Genomic DNA, 27,693 nt, shown 5'->3' with positions numbered 1-27,693 from the left:
TAAATACAAGTGTTTCTTTACAGGTAGTTGCACTTAGCTTTCTTTTCGAAATACTTAGTCTTCAAAAATAATTTAATTAAAAAAAAAATTGAAATCCAGAGATAATCATTTCTCCTTTCAAGAAAACAGTGTGAACAAGATGGATAACTGAGTGCAGATCCATTCATCTGCATGTTAAAAACCATGAGGAGATGGGCAGACATTCCCTCAGCCAGACTATGGGCTCCCTCACACGGTTTGGACTGATGGACAGAAATTTACCAATATGTTTGAAATGATCTCAAAAGTCCTTTGAAAGCACTGATAAAAAACAGCAGAACAACAGAACCATTTGGGCTCCCAGATACATACGGCAGGTCACATGTTTTCAGAGAACACTGATACAGCCTTAGCTATTGTTTCATTACTGATTTGTCCTAATAAACGAATGGTTCCAGTAAACATCAATGGTTTCTGGAAAAACGGGCTCCGAGAACTGTAATTGAATCTCAAGGTAGAAGCCAAGAAAAAGTAAGGGCTACGGAGAAATAGACTGACATAAAGATGATGGAGAGAGTCCTACAAGACACAAAATGAAAGGCAAGCAAAGATGCCCGACGTGTTTCAGTGTTCTGGAAGGCAGCCAAAGAGGCATTGATTTATTAAAGAGTACCATCACAACTTCCTTTCCTCAATGTGGTGGTGCCATTAGCAGCTCCTCGAACAGTCTGTGTGAGAGAGAGCAGTAGGAATTTCAAACAAAACACCAAAAGAAGGCCTTGAAGCCAGTTGCTTCCCAGACCCATACTGCTGCCAGACCATCAGTTGGTTGTGTGCCGTAATGGAGAATCCAGTGTAAAGGATCTGGTGGGGGCTCGCACGCATGGTTCCCTGCTTGGTAAACAAAATGCCTGCTCACGTAAAAAATACCCTAGCAATTGCACAAATAGTTTTTTTTTGTATTCTTCAAGAATGATGTGATGTACAAAAAGTAGCTTTAATGAGATAAGTAATACAGAATTCATGAGTCAACAGTTTAAAATGGCAGTCAGCTGTTTGGTTTCATAACTCAGTACCGTTCTTGCAGACCAGTAGTATGTTGGGAGCAGCTAGTGCAGTTAGCGTTATCTTTTATCTGTCTCCAGATATCTGAGTTCTATTATGTCGTTTCTTTTCTCTTCCACGTTTGCTCTCTGAACGTCCATATACTTCTGTTTTGTCTTTTTCTAACCCCCCACCCTTTCTGCTTTTCTGCAGTAATGCTTCCTATGTCCATTTGTTTGTCACAGAACCACAGATGTCCCAAACATCTGTTTTTCTGATTCTTTTGCATTTACACATGCAAGTCAGTTTCCATTGGTTATCTTGAGGAGGAAACAAGGGGAAGTCCTGAGTGTGGTGCAGCACTGCATGCGACTGCTTCATGGATTTGACATTTGAGGAAGTAATTTCATTTGTTGCCCTGTAAATCTGTATCATTGTGGCAGAATTAAATGCCCAAAGGCAATGGCTCAGTTGTGGCTGGGGAAGGAAGGGCTTTCAGCAGCGATGTCAGGAGCTGCCGAGTCTCCACCCATCATGCATCTCTGCTGGGTTTGTGCAGTGGTTACTGAGGGCTCCTGCCTCCTGGTACCAGGCTGTGCTGAGTAACACAGGCTGTGAAGGGCACAGAAAGATTAACTGGGATCAGATCCATCAACTTTCAATCTTGTGAACATTTGACTAGAGCAAAAATTTCTGACACCCTCTACCTTATTTCCCCTTGTGGCTGTATGAGTTTTTCTGGCTCTGACAGCAGCTAAAACACTGGCTCCTGCTGGGGCTTTTCACATGTTGACCCTTCTGTACGCGACTGCTCTCTGTGCTGGTCCCTGTGACCCACGCTGGGTTCAAGAACAGCGTCTGTTGTGCAGCTCTGCAAAAACAAGGGGCAAATGCCAGCTCTGGCTGCACCTTGCATACCTGGAGATAAGAAATAACTGCCTTTGCCAGGACATCATTGGTGGAGTTCTTTCTGACACATCGAGGAAAACAGTGGAGAACCCTGGGCAGCCTAGTTCTATGGCTGATTCTGGCCCTGTTCCCAAGAAGACAAGACTTCAGGTTGCAGAGAAACAGATTTTTTTTTTGCGTTTTCTCAGTAGCTGTTGTAACAGTGCTGCTAAAATCACAAGTGACAGTGCTGGCATGCTCTGCACAGATGGCTCCACAAACCTGCACACTGCTCCCCAAATCAACACAGTGACATAACCCTCAGGTATGAGACTGTTCTCACCTTGTTAAAAATGAGAAGTATGTCAATGAGATGTAGCCTGGATTTGTTTTATCAGATATATAGTCAGAAATAAGAACAGATAGGCTTGCTGTGATAAGTTCTGTACGAAGGCTTTGCTGAAAGGTAGGCTGCTGCGTGATTTACTGAACTATTATAAGTGATAAAACTGATCCATTTGTTATCATCCAGTGCATAAAGACTTCAAGATTTAAAGAGCCTGGACTAAATAACAAAGCAATTTATAAACTCATAAACTGAAAATTACAGGGAAGTAGTACTTAAGCACTCATAGTAACTTTTTATCATATTCCTGATGATTATCAAATTCTAAGCCCAACTCCCATTTTTAAGCAAAATCTCACCTTAGGAAAGTCAATTAAAGTAATGGGCATAATCTTGTACTAATATATTGCACAAGTAAAGCAAGCTTTTGTATTTACTTGCTAGTTGTTTATTTTCATATCGGGTCCCTACATCAGCTAATGTGAACTCATTTATACTTCTGCTAGTCTAACATCAGCAAGTTGGCTGATGCCAGCTGAGGATTGGTCTTAGTTGGTTCTACTGTTTGGGAAAAGATCTTTACCCAAAGCAACTCTGAGTGCAATAACTTGAAGAGAGAATATTCCTGTGTTTCATTAAACACACAAAAATTAGTAATAGTTGGTTTCAGATTAGCCTGTCTTAAGGAGAATACAATGATGCATCCTGCTGTGAAGATGGAAATACTCATGTAGTGGATTTTAAAAAAAGCATTATTACTATACGACTGTAAGTGTTCACTGCATTCTGTTGAATCAATGAATTTATGGGCAGTGGAATGAAGTTGATGAGAGATGGGCAAACATTTGCATGGAGATAATCTGATGACATTAACTTCTTTTTCTGCTCAGGAATATCATGAGTTATTTAATTCATTTGTTCCATTTTATTCAACAAATATATTGATGGGAGGAAGTTCTTAATAAACAGATGAATTGAGTGCCATTGGTTACCAGTATTCGATACTTGATATCCAACTTGTATTGCTCAAGTCAGGATGATTACACCCTGAAACAGTCTTGTTTCTTTTTTGTTTTGTATGGAAGCATAATCTCTGAAATCATAATGAAGATTTGCAGAAATATGTGGGAGGTCTCCAGGATAAAGAAAATTAGAGAAACACATTAACATTTCAGGGAATTTAGTTAAAACACTATTTTTAATAGCCAGTAAGTTCTTATCCAGTTTTCCTTGTATCAGTTCTCTGGGAAAGGATTTTGTGAACTTTTATCTTGCTTTCATGGGCCTTTTACTAAAAAAAGTCAAGTCCATCATCATCTCAGAGTGACCCACTCCCTTATCAGGACTGACGCTGGAGCCCAATTAATACAGCTTAAAAACAGTAGAGGTGATGGGAGATTTTTCCAGTGGCTTCCAGAGTTTTCCTTGTCAGAACTAGTGGCTGAATCTGTTCTTGCTAAAAGTACTAGAGAAGCAGCAAAAGTATAGCACTTGTCACAGAAATTATGCACAAGGGGATACGTTTTTATATGATCTAACAATGACCACTAATAATTGTAATATGTTGGCTGCCTTAAGAGTCTTGTAGAGATGGAACTTGTGAATGTTGTGGGAAATAATATCACTTTGTCAAAGAAAGAACACAGCACATGCTAGTCTAATTGGCAGACCCTTCAAGTTTTTCCATGCATGCCATTTTGGCACGCAGTAAAAAGGGAAAGTAAATTACATACTCCTAATTCTAAGGGAAATTACGATCTATGTAAATCCAACATATGTGACCAGGAGTCTAGAATCAGAGGAAGCTCTCATCTGTCTCCATCCTGTTTGTCACACCTTGAACTGTGCACAGAGTATAGTACATTGGACAGCAGAATTCTAAACTAATTTTTTTAAGTTGTGGTGATGTCTAATGATCAGGTTGTTGGCTGCTACTCCTGGGACAATATCCTGACTTTGCTGTATAGCAAATATACACAGAAACCAATTTCTTGCATCAAGAGCTGTGAAAGTGCTAAAGTAATACAAATTAATTGGGAAAAAACAAGTACAGTGAAAACACAGAACAGAGAGAGTTTATATACCAAGTGAACTACACAAAAAGCTTCTTCTTCTACTGTACTGCTGAAATCCAAACAGTAAAAGCCAAAAAAGCAGCAGGTACTCCTTTAAATTTGCAGTGCATTAAGAGTAAATTAAGGTCTTGATTTCTTTTGAGTATAAATACAAATATTTCTGGCTTTCCAAACGTTTCAAATCATTTTTACTACTTGGTATAAATTATGTGAGATTTTCATGTTGTTGCCCCTCATATATCACGTACCTGGTTGGTATCTTTTCCTGGGACAGAATTCTAAGTGAAAAACAAAGCAAACAAACAACAGCAAAAAAACTCATTTCACCACCTATAATCCCAGTATAATCATAGCCATCATGTTTCCTCCCTCCTCAATTCCTTTATTAAGCAGTTTCTGTTTTATATTATTTAACATTTTAAAAACAAGTGAGCAAAACCCTCTGTTTTAAATTGTAAAGTATGGAGACCTTAGTTGAAAATGAGGACTCGCTACAGTCAGTGCAAGTTTTGTCATTGCTATTGGTGGATCAAATGTCTAATTTCAATATCTTTCTGAGTGTTTATATAGCACCTGGCAAACTAGGGCCTATACCCTTCAGCACTAATATTTATGTAATAATCTTGCAGTTCCTAGGAATCTTATGTTCCCTGCAAGATGAGAAACTTAGTCTTCATTTTCTTATCTTCCAGTGCAGTAAGTAGCAATATCGATGTTATTTCCAATCTTCTCTGTCATTAATAAATATGCCAAGATATGATCATGAATTATGTGCCTTTAATAAGGTAATGGAACTCTTAATATCTATAGCCTTATTTTTTTAAATCTGAGTTGTTAAGGTGCCAGTAAGAATGTGCTGATCATATATAACTAATCTTGATTAATTATGGTTGCACAATTATTATTTATTGTTTCAGGTTTTTTTTTACTATCAACTAATTTTTAAATAGCCTTAATAATTAACCAATCCTTTTTCATTCCACAGCCAAAATATGCTGTACTCCATTTGATGGTAAGAGCTAAATTAAGTTTAAGGCTGTGACATGAGCTAGTACAGAAATGCCATGCTCTGAAGCTAAAACTCTGGTCATTGCACCTGTAGGAGAGCATCATACATTTTTGGTAGCATCACAGGAAATTTGCCATCTCATAACAACAAAAAAATAGCATATAATGATATTTGGAACAGAGTTTCTGATTGCCTGTTCTTTAAAAGAACAGCAAGATTCCCACTGATTTTATCAGCCTTTAACCTGAACCCAAGAACAGCTGTCTTGGACCAGCCTTTCTTAAAATGACTCTTGTCGATGCCTTCTTTTTACTTTCTTGGCACTGCTTATGCATCCAGAACACTTAAGAATTAAGCTTTACAGACAGGCTTTTGTTTAAACTTCAGTGATAGGTGCAGAAAAATTGAGTAATATTCATGTATTAAAGGTAGAAAAAAAACAACTGCCTAACTTCCAGTCTGTAAACTAATGGAAGGAAGACACAAGTAAGAACATAAACTAAAGGTAGCTGTCCTAAATGTACTGTTTCATATTTGCAGAAGGATGTTGACGTTCACTGACTTTCATCTATGAGCTTTTGCACTGCTACAAGCTTGTGCAAGATGAACTGATAACTTCTTCATAACTCCTTGTGCCATTGGTAGAGACAGTGTAAACACATTTATTTACTGCAGGCATGCACAAAGCTGGTATCTTGAAAACTCTGGAATCAAACTGGGCTGTGAGAATAGAGATGCCTCTGTGAACACAGAAATCAAAATTTCTACCAGTAGCTGGAGTGATAAAGTTGCTTTTGCTTTTTTTCCTCATGCATTTCACTCTTGTTGAAGGAGCTCTTCTGCTCTTGAACACTGGTGCTTTTTTAGCAGATGTCCTCACCTTTCCAGTTCTTGGATTAGTATTTTCAACTGCTTGCTCTGGAAGAATTTGGCTATCATGTCTTGATTTCTTTGCTGGAGGAAGCAAAGGAACCTCTGCTGCTGCTTCTTCAGTAGCTTCAGTATCCTGTTTAGAGTTTTCTTTCTTGATGATTTTTAAGGACTCTGGATAACTTCTGTTGTTAGCTTGTTATTTCCGTTATTTCCAAGTCTGCCATCACTGCCTCTTCCAAGACCTTTTTGCCTCTTCCTTTAGTGAAGTACACCAGCCAGTTCGTCTTGCAGAGTACCAGCAGCAGCCAGAGGATCTCGATGTACAGGATCTTCACTTGCTTGAGCACACTCTCTCTTTCTCCCTGGTGATTGGAAAAAGGGAGATATCACTCCAATTTTTAAGAAAAGGAGAAAGGAAGACCCGGGGAATTACAGACTGGTGGGCTTTACTTATGTGACTGGGAAGACTGTGGAACAGATCCTCCTGGAAGAGATGTTAAGGCACACGAGGGATGAGCAGGTGATCTGAGGCAGCCAGCATGGGTTCACCGAGTGCAGATCATGCCTGACCAATCTGGCCGCCTTCCATGATGGAGTCACAGCATCAGTGGACAAAGGGAGGGCAACTGATGTCATCTGCCTGGACTTCTGAAAGGCCTTTTGACATGGTCCTGCACCACACTGTTATCAGTAAATCGGAGAGGTATCCGTTCGAAGGGTGGACTATTCAGTGGATAAGGAATTGGTTGGAAGGTCGTGGCCAGAGGGTTGTGGTAAATGGCTCTATGTCTGAGTGGACGCTGGTGACAGGCGGTGTCCCCTAGCTGTCCATCTTGGGTCTTTAACATCTTTATCAATGGCGTAGAGGACAGAATTGAGTGCACCATTAGCAAGTTTGCAGGCAACACCAAGCTGAGTGATGCAGCTGAAACAACAGAAGGAAGAGATGTCATCCAAAGGGACCTGGACGAACTGAGAAGGTTGGCCCATGTAAAACTAATGAGGTTTGGACTTGAAAGCCAAGTCCAAAGTGTTGCTCTTGGCTTGGGGCAATCCCAGATATGTCTACAGACTGGGTGAAGAACTCCTTGAGTGTAACCCTGAGGGTTTCACTTAGGGACTTAGGGATCCTGTTAGATGAAAGGCTTAGCATGAGCCAACAGTAGGCACTTGCAGCCCAGAAGTCCAACGGTATCCTGGACTGCATCAAGTGAGGGGTGGCCAGCAGTAAGGCCTCATCTGGAGTACTGTGTCCAGGCCTGGGGCCCCCAGCACGGGAGGAACGTGGAGCTGTTGGAGCGGGTCCAGAGAAGGCCATGAGGATGCTCAGAGGGCTGGAGCACCTCTCCTGTGAGGACAGGCTGAGTGAGCTGGGCTTGTTCAGTCTGGAGAAGAGAAGGCTCCAGGGAGACCTCACTGTAGCATTCCAATATTTAAGAAGAGATCATAAACAGGAGGAAAATTACACGGGGAAATGGTTTTAAACTGAAGAAGGGGAGATTTAGATTAGATTAGGGGGAAGTTGTTCACTGAAAGGGAGGTGAAGTGCTGGCACAGGCTGCCCAGAGAGGTTGTGGATGCTCTGTCCCTGGAAGTGTTCAAGGCCAGGCTAGGTGGGGCCCTGGCAACCTATCTAGTGCTTAGTCTAGCAGTTGGCAACCCTGCCCGTGGCAGGAGGAGGGTTGGAACTAGATGATCTTTGAGATCCAAGCCATTCTATGATAATATATCTCTGTTTTAAGTCTTCTTTCTATCCGTTTTTTTACCTGTGCAGAAACTAGTGATAATCTAATGAACAAAGTGTTTAATAATAACAGTGCTAAAAATAAAACACCTTAAAAGATCACTTTGTGTAGCAGCATTAGAAATTGTTCCACTTCTTTGAAGGAATAAGATATGAAGAATTGACTGAGTAACCAATTTAATAATGAACAGAATTTAGAATACAGAAAGATTAGTTGAGAGCCTTGGGACACAGTTCACTAAAATTTTATACGCTGCTTATGCTCAAAAACAGGGAAATTTTGATATAAAAGTGATTTATAGGCAATAGCTGTGCGCAGTCTTTTATCATATTAATAAAATCTTTAACCAGTCTTTGAAAATTCTAAAGCCTCATCTGTTTGGTTGAGATGCACAGATCAGAAAGAACTGCTGGCTGGCAGATGTGCAGATACATTATCAGAAAATGTATTTTCAGCTTAACCAATATAATCTAATTCATTCTAATGTGATATTTCAAGTTTATTATAGCGTAATTGAATATAGAATAACAAAGTGCACCATACAGTGGACAAAATGAGGTGAAGTGCACAGGTTAAAGGTGGGTAGGTTAGGCCGGATACATTCTTGGATGTTGGGGTTAAATTGGCTGATGATTTAAACTACCTGAAATTGCAAACCAAATGAGAATGCTGCTCTTTTCATTTTGAGGACTGCTATTGCGATGTAAATGGCTTTACCTTATGAAATTATACTTCTTTAAGTTTATATTTTCCTTGCACATTAATGTAAGACTTACCACTTTGGTAAATGGTAAATTAAATCTCTCTTCTGCTTCCAAACAGGCAACTAGAACAGTTGCTAAACTAAACTAAACTAAACTGTTTTAGTTGCTGAACTAAAACTAAACTAAAACAGGCAACATTCTTTTCCTGACATAATATGTATCAAACGTAATAGATCTTGGTGTATGTATGAATCTGTGTATCTGTATCAATTTGTCTACATGCATCTTAGCACAAAGTGTTTCCTGAAATCCTTTCGTTTTTCTGTCTTAAATCAGCTTTGAAATGTTAGTGGTATAGCAGTTATTCTTATACTGTGTTCTCTCCAGAGGCAGGAGTCTTTAAAACTCTCCTGATTACTGTTTGTTTAACAGTATGGATTTTAGTTTTCTCCCCCCAGTCGTCCTCATTATAGGCTGCTTCAGCAGGTGCCTATCCATTTGCCACCTGCCCTGGTGCCGTGAATGATTATGCAATTTAGTTAATGCATTTTAATTATTCAGGTGACATTTTACCTTATATGGTTAGACTGAATATGCAGGAATTGACTGCAGTCTTTTAGTTAAAAAAAGATGTATGTATATATTTGTCTGAAGAGTGCACAGTTTGCCACCAATGATAATGAATAAGTAATCAAACACAAAAATAAGTTCTGCTTAATCTCATTCCCACAACCATTTTTATACTTTCTCTCTTTTTTTAATGTATTTAGTCATTGAGTTATAGCCATTCCATACACACTGTAGCAGTTGATGCACTTAGTAGACAGTCTGTGTTTGTAGCTTTCTACATGAGTCCCCGAAGTGCGTTATGGTCACGGCGTGATGTGCTGCCAGTTCACAAGGTCAGGGATGATTTGCAAGACAAATAACACAGTCCAAAAAGTGACCAAGGTTTGTCTCATTTACCTTGTAAAATCATCTCTCACCTGAGGATGCTGTTCAACAATTTACCTATTATGATGTGGGTTATAGTGAGACAGGTTAAATGAGTTAAATATACTTCCTTGTTGAAAATAAGGAATGTCAAAGCTGCAATCAGGAAGCCTCGAGTCTCTTGCACGTTCATTCATTTTACGTGAAGCGCTTAAAAAAAAAAACAAAAAAAAAACAGGAAATCCGGTTCTCTTTATTATCTTTGTTAAATATACAAATAAAAGAGGTTCCAGTTTTAATCTAAGAAGGCACATTATTGCAAAAACAAACCAACCAACACACAGGCCTACCAAAATAGTATAAATTAGCACAAGTACTTCTGCTATTATCCGATTGGCTCTGTTTCTCTGTTCCTCGTAGTGGCAGTTATCTCCCAGCAGGTCTAACAGCAGCAGCAATAACACCATGATGTCAGTAGATGGCTGTAGAAAAGTATGTTGAACGCTCTTGTGTTAGACTAATAAGATTGGGAAAGGCCTTGACCTGACTGGATGCGGCTTTTATCTGAAGTACATTTAAAGAGATAAAGGAGAAGCAGGGTGCAGTACATGTTCCTTTCTTTTCTGTTGGAGCTTTGCTTTGAGTTTAAAAATTTCTCAAATGCAGGATTTGTGAACTGGGTCCTTTAGCAAGGAGAAGTAATGGCTTGAGTGCCACTGGAGTCGCTTGCTATTCTCTGATGATTTTTTTTTTTCCTTAAGACACCTTCGAAATCCTCCTATAAATTCCTGCAGAAATTCCTACAAAGGAGGTGCCTTTAGATTCCATAATAACAATTGGGAAGTGGTAGATTTCCATTTATTTATTTATTATTTCTTTTTTTTTTTCCCTGCCCCCCCCCCCTTCTTTTTTTTCTTTCTCCAGTGTAGTTGGCTGCCTTTAGTGCACAGACCTGCTCATTAAATAGATACACCAAGAATTGTTACCTAAGCAAGCCTGACAGTAAAGAAAGGACAGACTGAGTTAGGAAGGAAGAAGGGAAGAAAAAAGACAGCCTGAAGCAAGTCACTTCACACACAGAAAGAGGCACTGAACGAATGCTATTCTCATAAACAAACAAACAAAAAAAAAGCAACAAAAAAACCCCACCACCTTGTATAAGAAGAGAACCGTGAGGACTTGACAGAAAAAGGCAAGATTTTCTACCCACTGTTTTCAGTTTTCCTTCCAGACATACTTGGTGAAGTAAGGAGACTTCTGTTTGCTGACAGAGCCCTTGATTTCTTTCAAGATGATGATGTATTTGTGGGTAGGTAGTGTCTCTCTCCATGTCAATCTTTTATTAGTAAACTGACTTCGGAACTATAGATTTTAGTCAATAGTTACAGCATGTTTTCTAATATGTAAAGGTGTGTGTACTGCAGGGTAGTTGAGCACAGCTAGAGTACAGTACATGTGCTTGCATTTCCAGTAGGAGTTTAAACAATGTGGTTTACTAATGTTAAGCTGCAATTTATTTGGGGGGTTTGCAGGATGTGGCATAGTGCTCTGCTTTCTTTTCATTGCCTTAGAAAATGCTGCAGTTGTATCTGTAAGATTCATGGTGTGGTTCAGTCGTAAAATGAATGCTGCATCACTTGTGGCTGTTTGGAATTTGCTTTCTTTGTAAGGGAAGGAACAGTCCTAATGTGATTGAAACTTCTAATTTGTGTTTCTTGACCTATTTGTGTTCATATTAGTTGTCACAATCTTTCTAGGCTTTTGAAGTGTATGGCAATTGACAGCCGCAGAGAAAGAAAGAAAATGCACTTGTGATTTTTATATTCAGCATTGTTCGGATTCCTTGCAGCAAAACCTGCTCACCTTAGGAATTAAAATAATGTCGTGCCGCAACATACATCTTGTGAATCAGTGAGACTGTTAACCTGCTAATTCATCCAGGCTGAGACGCAGAACGTTTTTTGTGTGTGTAAATAAAGAAGTAAATCACGGAATGAATATGCACACTTGAAAAGCATTTTCCTGTTCCTCTTCAAAGCCTGGACCTCTTCTGGGGAAATATTTTAAACTAATCTCATTTGACAGTCTATTTATTTATTTATCTTAAGTGTGTGTAAAAAAACAGACAGGCTTGCAGCTAATCTGGCCACCTTTGCAGAACAGGCAACGTGTGGGAAACATTCACGTCTCGGAGATATTATCAGTAGATCACTTTCGCTCTTTCCTACTGCTTGTAGTTCATTCTGTAAATTCCCCTTTATGGTTCCTTCTAATTTATGTTGAACTACTGCACTCGGGTAACTTTCGTTGTCTGCACAAACAGCACTGCGTACAGACTTAAGTTTCTTCTTTCAGTTCTTTGACCCGTGTTATCGTGCCAGGAGTTCACCAATCACTGAGGCTCGGGATTTGAGCTTGCTTTTTTTTCTGTGCATAAGTCACTTTAATTTTCACCAACAAGTATCTGTGCATGTAACAGCAACCCTGATTACTTCGTACTTGTTAATCCTTTACAGTGGTTTATTGAAGCTGTATTTTTGCTAATGCAAGAATTAATTTTATTCTATTTTTAAGTTTATTTATAAGTAACTTAGCTGTAGTTTTCTTCTAGTTTTCATTCAACACTCCTGTGTTCTGCTGTCGGTAACATCATCTGTAAGAGATTCTATTGTACACGGTAAATATTTGAAGGTAAAACCTTGTTTTGTTTTCTGAAATGACAGTAAGGTGAGAGAATATGAATTATCCTGTGTCTTTGTGGCATTGGCACAAAATGTTTAAAAGTTAAGGGTACTTCTCCCCTTCTTCTCACCCCACCCCTCTCCCCCCAGTAAGCCTAGGAATCTTTATTAATGAAAAAACTTAAAGAAATACATTTTACTGCAGGTATTTATGCAGATCTCTGTTATTGCCAGCGTGGTGGTGCATTTTATATTATTTATGAACTTTTTTAGTTATTCCTTTTACCTATATATATGTATTTTAAGCAAAAACAGAGCAATATGTTTTTGATGGCACCCTCTTTTGGTTTCCAAAGCTTTTGGAACTTTGACATTTAAAGAAGTGTATTCCTTCCATTTTTATATTCTTTTTTACATCATATGATGTCTCACTTTTTTTATTCTCAGAAATAATTACGCAGGAGATTGCCTGTCTCATATTTTGCCACTACCACGTGTAGACATTCATTCTATTCATTCTATGTGTTGTATTCATTTTTATTTTAGCTTTACTACTGTCAGTGATTTAAATAAAATCTCAAACTAAGATTAGTAGAAAGAAGCAGAGAACAAATTGTTGTTGTTGTAGCTGAACGCTACTTCTTAGGTTCTGGAAATGTAGATCAGCTGTATTCATAAAAAACTTATTTCTGAAACTGTAAAAGTGGAATACTCTAAACGGTGATTTTTGAACTGTGTGTATGTTAAGTGTGCACACGTGTACGTGTCTACATGTAAAAGACACAGAACGTCAACAAGAAACATTTAACATATTCAAATGCAATATATAACATATAAAGTCACAGCAGCATTTGAAAAGCTCCTTTCTGGCACCACATCAATATTTTATGTAATTATATAAAAGCTCCTCAGCAGTGTTAAAATTTAAAGTAGACAGTTCTGTAAAAATGTAGTCTTCACTGCTTTTTTTTAAGATGAAAAATAAAGATATTTCTCCTAAGTGAAAAAGCAGAGATTTTTCTAAACAATCATTTCCTTACATGACAGTGCTCACGTGTTGTTTCATTCTGTATACCATGTGGAAATACTTTGCAAGATCTGCAAAGAAAATTGCAATAGCTTCACATTTTAGAATATCTCACTAATTAGTATCCTGTAATAGTTTTTCTTTTTCTACTGCTGATGATGTTGAGTACCTTTTATGGCAAGGAAACTACGAATATGTTCAGCTAACCAAATCGAAACATTTTGCAGTGTACAGCAAGAAACATAGTTGAATGGAAAAATCTTGATTTGTTCTTTTTAAATACTTATTTCAAGATTTCAGTAAGTAAAGAAAGATTTTTATACTGTGAATCCTGCCAAAGGAAATAGGTACTTTTGACAGTCTGAGCAGCGAATGCTGCTTGAACTACTTTTTGCCCTGTACTTCTGTGTACAGACATCTCTGAGATAGGAATCTGAGTTCATCAATACTCAATTTCCTATTGTCAAAAAACTGTGGATTTTCAAGTATTACTGACTGAGAATGCAGAGGGAAGTCACAGGGCCTATATTCTTTTAAACTTTAAAGGGTATGGACTCTTTTCTATTCTGATCCTCCTTTAGTCTAATACACCTTTCTTTCCAACACTAGATTGTTGCAGTGATGATGCAAGGCTTTGATCACTGCAGATTATCGGTCCCGTTTTATAGAGGAATTCACCTCACAAATGTTCTGGCTTTCCCCAGATGCGATGAACGAGAGGAAGTTCTTTCAGTTAAAGAGCTGAAAAGTTGCTGACCTCTGCATACCTTGAAAGAACTACCAGTGGATGAAGTGAGTGTTGGTAGTTGAACGTTAAGACTGCACAGAAACTTTCAAGGGATCTACACTTCTCCAAACCTCCTCTTTCTGTGCAGTGTTCCTCTTACTCTTCATATTTTGCCAACAAGCATAGCTTTTCTACTTGATGGCACGACCAACCGCTCGTTTCCCACATAAACAGTTTCATGATCATTTGTTTTCTGTTTGCGAATGTGGATTGGACTGTTTGGAGTTCTCATAAGCCTTGTGGTTAACTTAAGAGAAGAAAGTGAAAGCTGATGTATCTCATTAAAAGTTAAAGTCATGTGGAATTGAATATTGTTGTTTTAAAAAAAAAAAAAGGAACAAAACCATTGGTAAATGCCTTCTGAAATATGTTGGGGAAGCGCTGAAATAAAATAATAAACCATAATAAGATTTCATAAATTTTATAAACATCTAATTAATGTCTGTTCAGTCAAAAACATGCTTTCTTATTGTCAGTATGCTGTACTTTTTAATAATAGGGAATGAGTTTTCAGAAATTTTGTTTGTGTTTAGTGAGGATTTTCAGTAGCAACTTCAGAACAATACTGGATCAAACAAGGCAGAAAGCATGTCATCAAATGAAGTAATGAAGCTTGTTTTTGACCAAAACTAGAGTGGGCAGATACAGATAAACAAACCAAAAAAGTACGATATGCAGTAAAACCAAGGAAAATTCTTCTAGCAGTAGAACATTACTTTGGCAACCTTGAAGAATGAAGATTTTATCTAAAGGGGATGAGAACACTAAAGAGATAAGCAGTTTACTTAAAGGATAAAATTAAGAAACAAAATCTTAGGATTCTAGAAATTGGAGCAAGGAGATGGACTATCCTTTGCGTAATAAAATTCTTTTTGCAGCACTGCACTTACTAAACAATTTTTCAGCATTGGTATTGTGTACATCAGGTAAGGTATTCTTCTCTTAAACGAGGCCTTTCCAATAGCATCACTGAGACAAAATTGCTCTATTCACTGTGTTTAAAGACCTAAAGACGGTTGAGATATATTATGAATTAAACTGAAAGAATAAATGAATATATTGACAGTATTGCCAATGGAACACTTGAGTTTAGATTTTGTTGCATAGAATTTATTGAGTGATCAAAATATTTAGATCCTTTAAATTAAGGGAAATCAAACATATTAGCTGAAAAACTGCAGGCAACTTCACAGCCCAAATGATTGTCATGCTGCTTTCTACAGGGACCTTGAATAAAACATCTAGCTTCGTACTCTGTAGCTGATTGCCTGCCCATTGAATAAATATGTACCTTTTATTATTAACATGGAAAGATACAAAATGATTTAATAATAGAGAATGCTGATCTGAATATCAAACATCTTCAAGGGTATCTGACTCAATAAACCTGAATAATAAAGTATTACAATTTATAAATCTGCAAACTTGATGCCTGAAATGAAAGGGCCAGTAGAGATATTGAAAGAACACAGGTTTATAATTAGTCAAAACAAAATCTAGGACAAGTCTCAGTAGGTTGTCTTTGTGTATATATAGGTGTATACGTGTAAGTGGGTTCAAAAATCATATACATGTGTACATAATGATTTATATTGGAATGACAGAAATTAAAAATCACAATAAGATGCAAAGGATAAAGAATATGCCAGTATGGAATTTGCTTTTTAATGTAAAGATGAGAAAGGTAATTTCAATTTAGGTTTGACAGCAACCTTTGTTCATCTACTACATTATCTTGAAGTTTTCTGTATTCTACTAAAGTATTTTGTAGAAGAACACTTTGTTATTTATATAGGATAATAATATGAACAAGAGAATAAAATAATTTTTATGCTCCATTATATCCAGTGTTGCATAGTGATGGCCTAAGGCCACCTAGTAGTTTTGGTTTAAATAATAATATGTATCACTTAAGACACAAACACTCATATACACATGTGTATATGTTAAGTGCTGATGTGTATCGGGAAGTTGAATTAAATCCAGATATTAAGAATGCATGTATCATTGTGGTTCTCTTTCAGCAGAATACATGCATTTTGGATAAAGTTAGATGATAGACTTATGCTGTTCTTTTCTGATGATGCATTATATACTCCAAATTATGTACTTACCTAATATCTTTCCCCCCCTGCAGTGGAAATGCTAAGTCAGGGCTTGAACCAGTGATTGAGCACCTGGTGGGAAGGCAGGGCCAGCCCTGGGGAGCTCAGGTGCATGCAATGTACCAGAGTGATTGGAGGGGGTGGAGCCAGGATCCATCCCTTCCCAGACTTCATTTAAGGGTTGGCAGTGGAGGTGAGGGGATCTTGCTGGAAATTCCTGCCCACCTGAGGCCTTCCAAGGGTAAGCGAATGTTGTTTTTCCTTTGTTTCTGTGTTCGTTGCTGCCACCTTTGAGCATTTCCTTGCTTGCTGCAGCCTTGGACTTTGCTACCCTGTTATCATTGTTGTTACAACATTTTTCATTGTGTTACAGCATTACACCCACTTATTTTAGCAAGAAGTTTTGTCCATTTGTCCGATTCATTGTTCAGATAACCTTGTTCCTCTTAATATCATTAGTTACCATCACAGTTTGTATGAGCTACATGGATGTCTTTTTATCAGTTAGGAATGTTTATGCAAGGAAGAAATCAAACTAAGACTGTACGAAACGTAGCTTGGTGAGCAGTGTAGAGTTCTTCTATTGTCCTACTATGATTATCTCTTAGTGGAATTTTTTTCTAAACACTAGTTCTGTGATAATTTGGGTAGTTTCTTTGCTACTACATGTGCAATTGCAGAAGCTTAGTTACTGTATGAATGGCCTTGGTTTTCAGTGCATCAAAATGATAAGCAAGTCTTGAAGACTCTTCGGGGAACGTGAAAACCTTGTTTATGCTTTGAGAATAATTTCTCAATTGGTTACTTTTTGGTATTGATCTCAGTGAATTACGTCTGTTTGGGAATCTGAACAATACTTATATGCGGAGTCTTGGTTTAGGGACTCTTATGGTTTCTCTCTTAAATGTGCAAATGCTATTAGACTTGCTCTACGCTGTATAAGTATTTTTTTTATTAGTCTTCTTTGTCTGTTGAATTGATGAAAGGAAATGTCTAGGGGTCTAGGTATCTGTTCTTATATCCAGAAGATCTTGAACATCTTTTTCTGTCTTCTTGTATCAGTTTCTTGTTTCCTTTTTGCTCCTGGATTTCTTCGCTAAAGAGATGAGTATGTGTTTGGATCCTTCTAATAGCATAGTATGAAAATTCACTTATTTCTGTTGTGATTAGAAAGCCTAAGTGTAACACCGTACATCTGCAGAACTGACTGTTTTCCATGTACGAATATACCATTCTATCTACTCTTTTTCTCCAGAAGTATGATTTGTGGTGAGTTGACCCTGGCTAGCAGGCAAACTCCCACCCATCTGCCTGCTCACTCCCTGCCTCATCAAGATGGAGGGGAGAAAACAAAGAACAGGAGTGAAAGGACTTTGGGGTTGACATAAAGACAGGGAGATGGCTTACCAATTACCATCACAAGTGAAACAGATTTGCTTTGGAGGGAATTAAATTATTTATTGCCAATTAAAATAGTACTTCTCTGCAGCTCCTGCCTTCCCACTCTTTTCCTATGCTTCAGGGTGGGTCCTCCAGGGAATACCTTTGATGTTTACTTGCTGTAGTGTGGGCACCTCCATGGGCTGCAGTCCCTTCACAGGTGTTCTTAATTTGCCATTAAGTTTCTTCTTCTCTAACTCAGCATTCCCTCTGCTGTTTCTCTTTCTGTTCCCTCCTCCTCTGTCCTTTCTTACATACCTGTTCGTAGATGCACCACCAAACCAGTTGATGGGCTTGGCAATAGCATGAGCTGTGTCTGGACCGAACTGGCTGTGTCTGGCACAGGGCAGCTCCCAGTCTCCCACAGAGGCCACCCCAGCTGCTCCCTAACTACCAGAACCTTGCCACCTGCATCCAGTAAAAAAAATTAAATCCTCTAAGCATGGCAGACCAAGTCTGAATAGGGACGTTTCAAGACTTCCTCAGAGATTATTCTGTGTTTCTCTCTGTTGATTGACTTGGCCGTTTATTGGGTAAGCAGTAATTTAAAAGTTTAATTTTTGTAGTGTTTATATAATAGTGAAGTAATCTTTATCTAGAGGAGATGCTGATATATATTCCAATTTTACTTTTCAGTTAGCTTTTCCTCAAATACAATTACAAGAATTCCAAGGAAGAATAAAATGTGACAACATATTTATGAATCACAAGATTTAACACAGACCAAAGCAGATCTTATTATTGATGTGCTTACTGCTTCATTAAATTCCCTTTAAAGTTTTCAGCATGGATATGGATCATTTACAATAATAATTATGCAGTGATCGATTGATTGTGTCTGACATTGTACTTGTCATCTTGAAATGCAAAATCCATTCATTTTCAACTCTGTGAACATTTTTCTCTAATGTTATGCACCAGCATGCAATGGTTTATTTTATAGAGAAGTGCATTTTTTAAAGTTTGAGGACTTAACATTAACCTTTAGCTAAGAATGAAGTATCACTTGTCATATTACAAAAATGAAAACTGCCCAACCAGCAATTTCTTGAGATTAGAAAACAGTCTAATTTAGAAAAAGATTCTTCAGATAAGGATGTATGCATTTCATTTGATAAATACATGTGTATTATGAGCATTACTTTTCTGATAGCTCCGTGTTTGAAATACAACATAATGAGTAGTCTTGATGAAATCTCAAGCTGAAGACCTCTGCTTTTAAAGCTGATTTTTTTTATTTGCAGTCTTTGTTTCCCACCTACACTTTGACTCAAGAAAAATGGAGAAATCAGTGTAAAATGTTTTAACCTCAGTCATTCTTTGACTTAAATACTGTGCATTTAGTGTTTTAAATAGTGTAATGTCATGACAGTTTGAGCTTTTTTTGGTTAAAAATGCTTGTACCAATGAATGAAACATTATCTTCTTGTTGTGGGCTTTTTGAATTTTGAGCAAAATGTTTCTTTGAAGATTCTGGTGAAATGGTGAGTTATTGGCTGCAGTTAAAACGAAGTGCGTCTCTGATTTCCAAGCTAGAAGAACAACAATCAAAAGAAATCTTGTGTTTGTATGCACTCCACTTGGGGCTTCTGCAGTCCATCTGCTGCTGTGAAATAGGAAGTGAAGACCAGAGCTGTGACTGGTGTGATGTGATTTGGTCCAAAATCACTTTCTCTAAAGCTAAACCTCGAATTTAGGTTGTAGTTCTGTGAAGAAATTCATAGTAACTTTTATTCAAATGTTTATTTTTGTTCTCGGTTTTTGAGGTTTTTAAAATCTTATTTAAGGTAACTGAAATATTTAATAGAGAACGGCTGTTATTGTGCTTATGCTCTTCAATGGTGTTTTGGCTTGTAAGTCTTAAAGAAATATCCCAGGTTAGTGTAAAATGTTCTGCAGAGAAGCTGTGTGGGCCTCATCGTTGGAAGTGTTCAAAGTCAGATTGGACAGGACTTTGTGCAACCTGAATTCATGAATGATGTCCCTGCTGATGGCAAGGGAATTTGGAGTCAATGATCTTTAAAGGTCCCTTCCAAACTATGCCATTCTACTTAAGTTTCTGTGATAAAGTAGGTCAGGAGGCTAAGATGAAAGGAGTATATGAGAGATCAGAACAGTCAATGCAATTTTGAATTAAACATGAAGAAATTGTGTCCTCTTGGTCCTCTTGGCATTGCAGAAATCCTGCTCCTAAAACAACATGCAGGGTGAACTTTGTGCTGTTTTTTTTTTTGTCTTAATATGTTTTGAAGCATGTTTACTGCCACAGCATCTTAGGGCAACATGGAACATGCGATATGAGAAAGGAGATCTTTTAGCACTTGTTCCTAGCTAGAGTAACTTAATGATGCTAATAATAATGCCCTTCTCTGTGCTTTGGTTAACATGTGCAGATGTCTAAGCCACCATCCCTTTCAAACTATTAGTAGGGAAAATGAATTCCAGTGCAGAGAGTTGCTTTGGAGAAAGGTCTGGTTTACTTTCCTGGTGTGATTTCACCTGAAATTGGGTGGCTTTGCCAGGGAGAAATAAGAGTACTATTGGTTTTTGGTTTTTTTCCACTGCAGAGTTGTAATAATACATGGTAATTAATCTTTATAACATTTGAAAAGCTATGTTACTTCAGGAGTGTTTAGATGCTTTGAGTATGTATTTCAATCTGCCTGATGCTTCATAGTGTGCAGTCCCCATATTTCTCCAGTCTGCAAGTATCAGAAAATCTCTCACTGTGTTTCTTACTGTTATTCCATAGTAAGATAAATGTAAAAAGGAAACATTAGTGACAGCTGCTTGCTTATGTTCATCGTGATAGGGAGAGTCTATTGTGTTACTCATAAAAACCTGCAGTGCCTTATGTTACAGAGAGAGTGGTTGAATCCTATTCTTGCAGTATTAGGTGTTTATATTTACAGCATTTGGTTAATTGTATTAAAACCACTACTCCAAATGTACCCCGGAAAAAATCCCACACCTCAGTAATGTAACCACGTGTTATCAATAAGTGGCAGTATGTCAGAGGAGGCATCAGCAGAACTCTAGTTTGGCAATGTGTTTGATACTACAGGCAACAACAGAATAATAACAGTAGGACTCTGTTTTCTATTTACATATTGAATAATTCTTCCTGGTAGTTAGGACTAGTAGTAAAGCAAAAGATTTACTCTCAAACGAGAGATGAGAGCTGATCATACAGGAAGACAAAATTACAAACACTGTAGGAATGCATGGTTTGAATTTTGGGTGGTCCTGTGAAGCCAGGTGGTTCTTGTGGCTCCCTCCCAAGTCAGGCTGTTCTGCGAGATAAAAATTTGGTGGTGACAGGAGTGGAATGTAGCTGTTAAGACCAGGGAAGACCAGAAGGACAGTGCATACGAATCTAGCTAAGGTAGACATTAAAAACTGACATTCTACCACTCACGTGCTGTATGGGCATAGGTGACTGGTATATGAAGTGCCCCATGCGCTCTTTATTTATTCTTCACTGTTGCTCTGTGTGTTTAGAATTTGTTACTCTGTTATTTTAGGTTATCATATGCTATTGCTGTAGAACTACACATTGCAACCTAAGAGAACAAGCATGTTTTAAGCTAGTAATATAGATGTTTACATCCTTTGACCCAATTCTTAATTGAATATGGTTTATAAAAAGCAATAATTGACAAGTCAAATGTAACTCCAAGCTATAAAACATACACAGGTAAGCCACGTGCTTAATTTGAATCTTTCTTGCTGAACGGTGAGCCTGTACATGTCTTATTCTGTTGGACATGGAAAAGGAATGCTTCGTTGTGTACTATAGCAGCCTTTTATGCACTGAAGATATTTTTTCATGGTACCACTGATGTAAGATGAGTACTTCAGTATTTTAGGTGAAGTGAGTGTGATTTACAGTGGAAGAATATCTTGTTAGGGAACATTAAATATTTGACAGTTTTTAGGGTAGATTAAGAAGGCTGACATTACCAATTCCACTTAACCTTTTAAAACAGTGATTTTTTTCTCAGTATGTATCAATACCCCAAAATCTCCTGGATTCTGTACGTGTCCCTGCTTCTCTCTGAGGTGTAATATTGTCATGGTTTTGTGATTTTCGGTTATTGGTATTCCACATCATAACATCATGTAGTGGACATACCTAGTTCTCAGAAGAGAAGGACTACTACAGTCCCCATGGTACTTTGCTCCTTTGTTACCATTTTCCAGCCGGAGGGAAAAGATAGAAGCTCGCAGTAGAAAAACTTGCAGATCACGAGACCTCGTCCCTTTTTCCGCCGTCTCTCGTCTTGGCAGCACCTCGCTCTCCAGCCGTCTTATCGTCGGTAGTAGAGTAAGGCCTACCTTGATTTTGGGACATTCTCTCTCTCTGTGTTGGATTTATCAGCTTAAATTGTAATTATATTGTATTATAGTGTGTTGTTTTGCATTCCGATATCGTATTTTATAATAGTAATTTAGTTTGTTTCTCCTCAGATTGTTGCCGCTGTTCTTTGCTCTCAGGGCCATCTCCCTACCCTTTTCCCCTTTTCCCGGGGCGTGGGCCCTTGGGTCCCCCGTCCCCTTTGTCACGGAATCGGGCCTAACGCCCGTAAACCGTTGACAAATATATTTCAAACTTAGTGGGAAGGGTTCCTGGTAAATTCAGTAAATGATGCTACGCTGAGGAAGTTTTAAAAAAGAAAAAAAAAGTAAAAATAGAAATGCACCTTCTTTTTTCCTATTGGGACATCTCCTGGAAATCTTCCCAAGGTGCAGATTCTGTCTCTCAGGTATTAGAAATAAATACATTAATAGCATACATTAAAAATGCAAGTGCTTAAGCCCCATTAAAATCATAAGTACAAACTCAATGTTGAAACTTGCGCGTGCACAAACATGCAGAAAAAAGCATCTGCATGATGTCCCTTCCATTTTTGGTAGTTGAAATTTTTTTTTGACAGATATTAAATATACATGCACAGTAGTTGCTGCTAATCCTCAAACATCAGGAAACAAAAAAGGTAATGTAACAAGCCATACCACTTCTCAATGGATTCTTCCTCTTTTTTGAATAATTCCTCGAAGCATGTGACTTGTTGCTAAAGCCAATAATCCACGGAGCCGCATAAAATATCCAGATGTGAGCCTCACAGAATCTTCACCTCTGCTTGCTGGGAAACGAGTTATTCTGTCTTTTGCTGCTTCCTCACTCAGTCCAAGTGCATCCATGTGCATATGTGCATATGCCAATAAAACCAAGAGTACTAAGGGTAAAATGCTTCACTTTGCTTTGAGTGAATTTTCATTGACAAAATTTTCTAGCATTCTAACTGTGCTGAAAGTGGCACTTTCTTAGGCTCACTTCTGCAAAGAACTTTGCACCTTTTAAAAATTGCTACTACTTTGCTAAAGTACTCGTGTGCCAAACAGTCTAAAGTTATTTTCAGAAAGCATGTGGAAATCTTTTTTTCAAGTAAGGAAACTAAACTCTACAATTTCCTTTTGAGATAAGGGTACGAGGCAGTTAATGCATATCATTTTGAAATAGGTGAGTCCCATTTATAATGAGATTGCAGAAGACAAACCCACGTGAAGTCGATTCAGGGACATACATGGCTCACGTAGTGCATAGGAGTCTCTGAATGCTAAGATCATTTTTCAGTCCAATTAGCAAAGTAATATCTGATGTCTTTTCAGTGACAAGGAAAACCTCTGGCAATTCATGAGATGCTTCAGCATCGGATTATGTCAGTTTATCTTTCAAGGAAAGTGTTTTCAACAAAAGTACCAGTGGTCTTAGTCTGAATGCAAGGTACTCCAAGTTTAAATATTTAATGCTTGTTTTTCAGCATTCACTCTATTTTCTTAATCATTTGCTTTGGCTTTCCAACTCCAGGGTGCGAGGAGCAATATTTTTTTTTATGTCCAGAATGAGGTGAACAAACCATTTGATAACGCAAAGTATCTAACTAAATGGGTTAATGATTAATTTGTGCAGTAGAGTATATAGCATGGCTGTCAAGATGAAAATAACTGCAGAGAGGAAATATCCAAGGCAAAGGACTGCAGACATCGAGGGCTGCCTTAAAGAACTGAATCAGATTGTCTACCCCCCCCACAGCCTTCCAAAAAAAAATCAAGTGAGGATCAAGGTCTTTCAGCTGGAGCTTTTCCTTTACATTTAGGATGTTACACAATCATAACAAAGGTGTTCGTTTTTTTCTCAACTAGGAGAATAGTGCACATTAAAGAGTGAGGTGTCCAGAGAGAAAATTCTTCCTGGAATTTTTTGTGAGAACAGAGAGCTTGCAGTCGACCTACAGACAGAATTCTATCTTGAATGACAACTATTATGGTTCTAATAGCTGCACAATTAGATGATAAAAGCAAAAAACATCAGAACTGCCAGGATGCAATGTCAATTAGAGAAGGCCTTGTGATCTACGTCTAATATGTAGGAAGCTGCCATTGCTGAAAATAATAGATACCCATGCAAAACTGTTCTTTCCTCAAAGCTTTGTAGCTTCAGCTTTTACTGCCAATGTGTATCATTTGATAATTGTGTTATTTAAGAATAAATTTATAGACAGCTATATTTGCATAGGTTTCAGCAATCCGATATTTAAGAAGATGTCATTAAGTATTAATGACAAGTATTTTCACCTCTGGTTGAGTTTTTCAGGATGTATGTGTTCATTGTCCCAGGCTGTGAGGGCATGACATGCATTCAAGCAGGCACGTTTCAGTTATAACTAGATTTCTCATGATAGGGGGAGGGAAATAAATAATCGGGAAAATAGGAATACAACCTAAAACTTCATCTGTGAATTGTTTTATTTGACTGTACCGAGTATCTGAAATGCTTATCATTGATGACTCAGAAGGATTGAAATGTTTGAGGCCCCAATCTGCATTATACGAAGAATTTATTAATTTACATGTTTTTGCGTGTGATAACAGGCTATAGAGGTATATTTCTCTGATCTACAATGCATAATAAAAATATGAAATACGTATTCCAGAGTGCCTTTGGACTCCACAGTGTAAGTCACTTTCTGAAATATTGTGGCTAATCTAAAACTATGCAGCTGACTAGAAAAGGAGAACCGGTTCCAAATATGAATAAATGATCTGCTACTTAATGTGTCAGTGTATTTGTCAGGTTGGTAACATTCGGTTTGGCTGCATTCAATTCTATACCTTGCAATATTTGAAGTTTGATATTGTGCCTCACTAAATTTAATACATGGGCCTCAGTAATAGAGGAAATCACTTTAGCACCTGGCAGTTTGTTATGCTGTATAAAATTGACTGCCCTGCAAACACAATAGCGATAATAAAAATTGTGGTCAGTAGGGGGGTGTAATGTATTTTCTTAGCTTCAGCAAAGGTGCAGATGAGATTTATTGAGATTTTTCTGTTTGGGTGAGGATCAATAGAGCTTTGTTAATAATTTGTTGTAAGGGTACCCTTCAGGGATATGACATTTTCCTTTAAAACTCTGGTAATTTTGAAAGCATGCCTAGTGATAGCAGTGTCAAGTCCCTGTGTTTCACAAACATGGATTTTTGCATTCAACTTGTAGGAGTGTTTACTTTCAGAGCAATTACATTTGAAATCATTCAATATATTATGCGGTCTGGTATTGATGACAAGATTCTGCATGTTTTGTGAGAGTTTTAATTTAACTCTTCAAGAATCTTAAGCATATTCCTAAGTCTTCCATTTTTTCCATTCAAAGAAATTCCATTTAAAAATCAGCTCGAAAAGATATTCCTGCAGGTATATGATTTCTGTGAATTTAATCATTTTCCATATAGATAGAAAACAACAATCTGCAAAATTAAATTTAACGCATTTAAAGAGGAGTGCAATCTTTCATGACTACAGAACTGGGTTTCGAAAGGAACTTACGCCCAAGTCTTCTCGTCACTGTGGTGGGGCTTTGTGTAACAATTATTTGGTTGACTTATATGACTGTGTTGCTTCTATGTTTTCATAAAACAAACCCTTGTTCATTTTTGGTGCTAAGAAAGCCTTCCTTCTGTGCCGTCAAAACTTTGATGGACGTTACTGACTGTTTGTAAGGAAATAGAAATTTGTCAGCACTTTGCGGTTTGAACACTGGGACTAGGTACAGCAGAACAAGTTATTTTCAATGAGCGCGCACAAAGTAAGATTTATGACTTTTGCAGCTCAGATGACATTTCTTACACAGTTGCTGAGCTACAGCAAATTAAAGGGATCCATGAATACTAAAGGGTGTGTTTTTGTAATGAGGGAGAAGAGACAGAAGCAATAAGAAGATAATTAAGGTAACAACTTGTGAAAAATTAAAGTGTTTCTGTCTTTCATTTCTGAATCTCGGAGCATAAACTTTGTAGTTGTTAATTTAATTGCTGATGTTCTCTGTATCCCTGAAGAATATTAAGGATTAATCATCTGGTTCATTCCAACAAGAGATAAGGCCTAAGTGAATTGAAATTTTACCAATTTAACCCTGTCTTCTTCCTAATATGACATGATTAACATTTTTCAATTAACAACACATAATTATTTGGAAGGCCTCATTGCACTGAGGCCATTTTTCAGTTTTAGGTTGCCCTTTACAGGTATTTCGAAACTGAATAAAATGAAAGCTGTATTTTTATTCTGCGTTATCAGCCATGCCAATTGCAAGAATTTAAATTTTTTAAATCATTTTTTCTTTCCCCCCCCATAATTTCTATGTGTAAGTGCTATAAATTGATTCTGATTATCTGAAGATTTTCTTTAGCCACCTTTTAAGGATAGGCAAGTGAGATTTTTGTTTGTTTTCCCAAAGTAGCTCTGCCATTCTGAATAAATTTTATTAATCTTTTGTGACTGAATACTGATTCATAGATCTAACAAATGCGCCGAACTCTAAAATGCATAGCTGTTCATCTAAATATTCAAACGTAATACATTCTTTCATTTTAGAATAAATGATAATTAAATTTGTAAATTTATGAGAGACTTTGTTTCAGTGCTACGCTCAATAAAAGACACAGAATCTTCTTTAGACTTGGATGCATGCTGAAGAGTTTTCCCAGTATCTTAGGGGAGGTGAAGGGTACAGAGGTGCCTTTACTAGTAGCTGTTAATGACTGATGTTTACTGGTTTGTAATTTTTTAGGGGGAACAGTAGCATTTCCATTTCCACTTAAAACTTTGTCTTGAAGTTCATGTTAATTTGATAAGATAGAAATGCCTTCAGACAGTAATGTTTTTCTCTCTTAATACTTTTTTTTAATGTGTGAGGGCTGAATTTATTGAGATTTTGCTCGAGAGGAGAGAGGTTTTCAAGGGAATGATCAGGAAGTGAAATTCCTTCAAGCCCGGGCAATATCTGTACATGCCTGTCCTTGGTCCATCTCTCCAGCAGGCAAACAGGAGTCTTAATATGAATGTTAAGCGTAAGAGTGCATCAGATGCTTTTCATGCACCTGTGCGTGCGGTTGTGCTTTCTGAGGTCAGCTGCCTGTCCACTGTGCTTGGCTGAGGAATGCTGCCTGGGCACTGGTAGCGTTTCAGGGAGTGGGTTACATCAGGATTGCAATTAACATCTGTAATGCAATCATCTTGTCACATTTCCGTCTCCTTTTCTGATAGATGCATTTCTTTAACAGTAAAAAGCCTACTGTTTTGCACTTCCTTTGCTGATGTTCTTCATTAGTCAGTGTTTTTGGACTCATTACCTGTTTAGCTCCTTGCTTAGAAGCACGGATGAGAGCCAGTTCCTAATACACTTGATGGAGATGAGCCAGTAGAGTTCTTCTAGAAGTTTCAAAACCTTTTCCAGAATGTTTGCTTCTTTTAATTGCCTAATCTTCTCTACATTTTATTATTTAAAGTCAATTGACAGGAAGATTGAGATATACATATTACTCTTTGTTACACTGTTTACAAAAAAAAGGGCTGAGCACTAATGATGTGCACAGAGAGGTGTGTTTTCATTACATTTCAGAGAGGAATAAGTTCTAAGATTCCTGTGGATATTTAAGTGGATATAGCTTCAGATCCACCCGTGAAAAGCCATAGTACATCACAGACATAATTG

At 37.7% G+C, this 27,693-nt stretch overlaps 1 protein-coding gene and 1 pseudogene across 13 annotated transcripts in view; one reads left to right on the top strand and one right to left on the bottom strand.

Annotated features, from left to right (window-relative positions):
* The window catches only part of RBFOX1 (RNA binding protein, fox-1 homolog 1), a 372,798-nt gene that overhangs the window by 12,103 nt on the left and 333,002 nt on the right, over positions 1-27,693 (top strand). Inside the window, exon 1 of one of the 13 annotated variants that reach the window (XM_021411690.1) lies at positions 16,384-16,437. The exons of the other annotated variants lie outside the window; for them this stretch is intronic. The gene's annotated coding sequence lies outside the window, so the exon portion shown is untranslated. Of the gene's footprint in view, positions 1-16,383; positions 16,438-27,693 lie in introns of those variants that run through there. 13 annotated transcript variants of the gene reach the window in all.
* On the bottom strand, positions 5,906-10,063 carry LOC110405704 (annotated as a pseudogene).

Source organism: Numida meleagris, chromosome 13 (genome assembly GCF_002078875.1).
Source record: "Numida meleagris isolate 19003 breed g44 Domestic line chromosome 13, NumMel1.0, whole genome shotgun sequence".
In the NCBI taxonomy this organism is placed as follows: Eukaryota; Metazoa; Chordata; class Aves; order Galliformes; family Numididae; genus Numida; species Numida meleagris.
The sequence above is the reverse complement of the archived record's forward strand: the minus strand, read 5'-3'. Positions and strand labels throughout refer to the sequence as shown.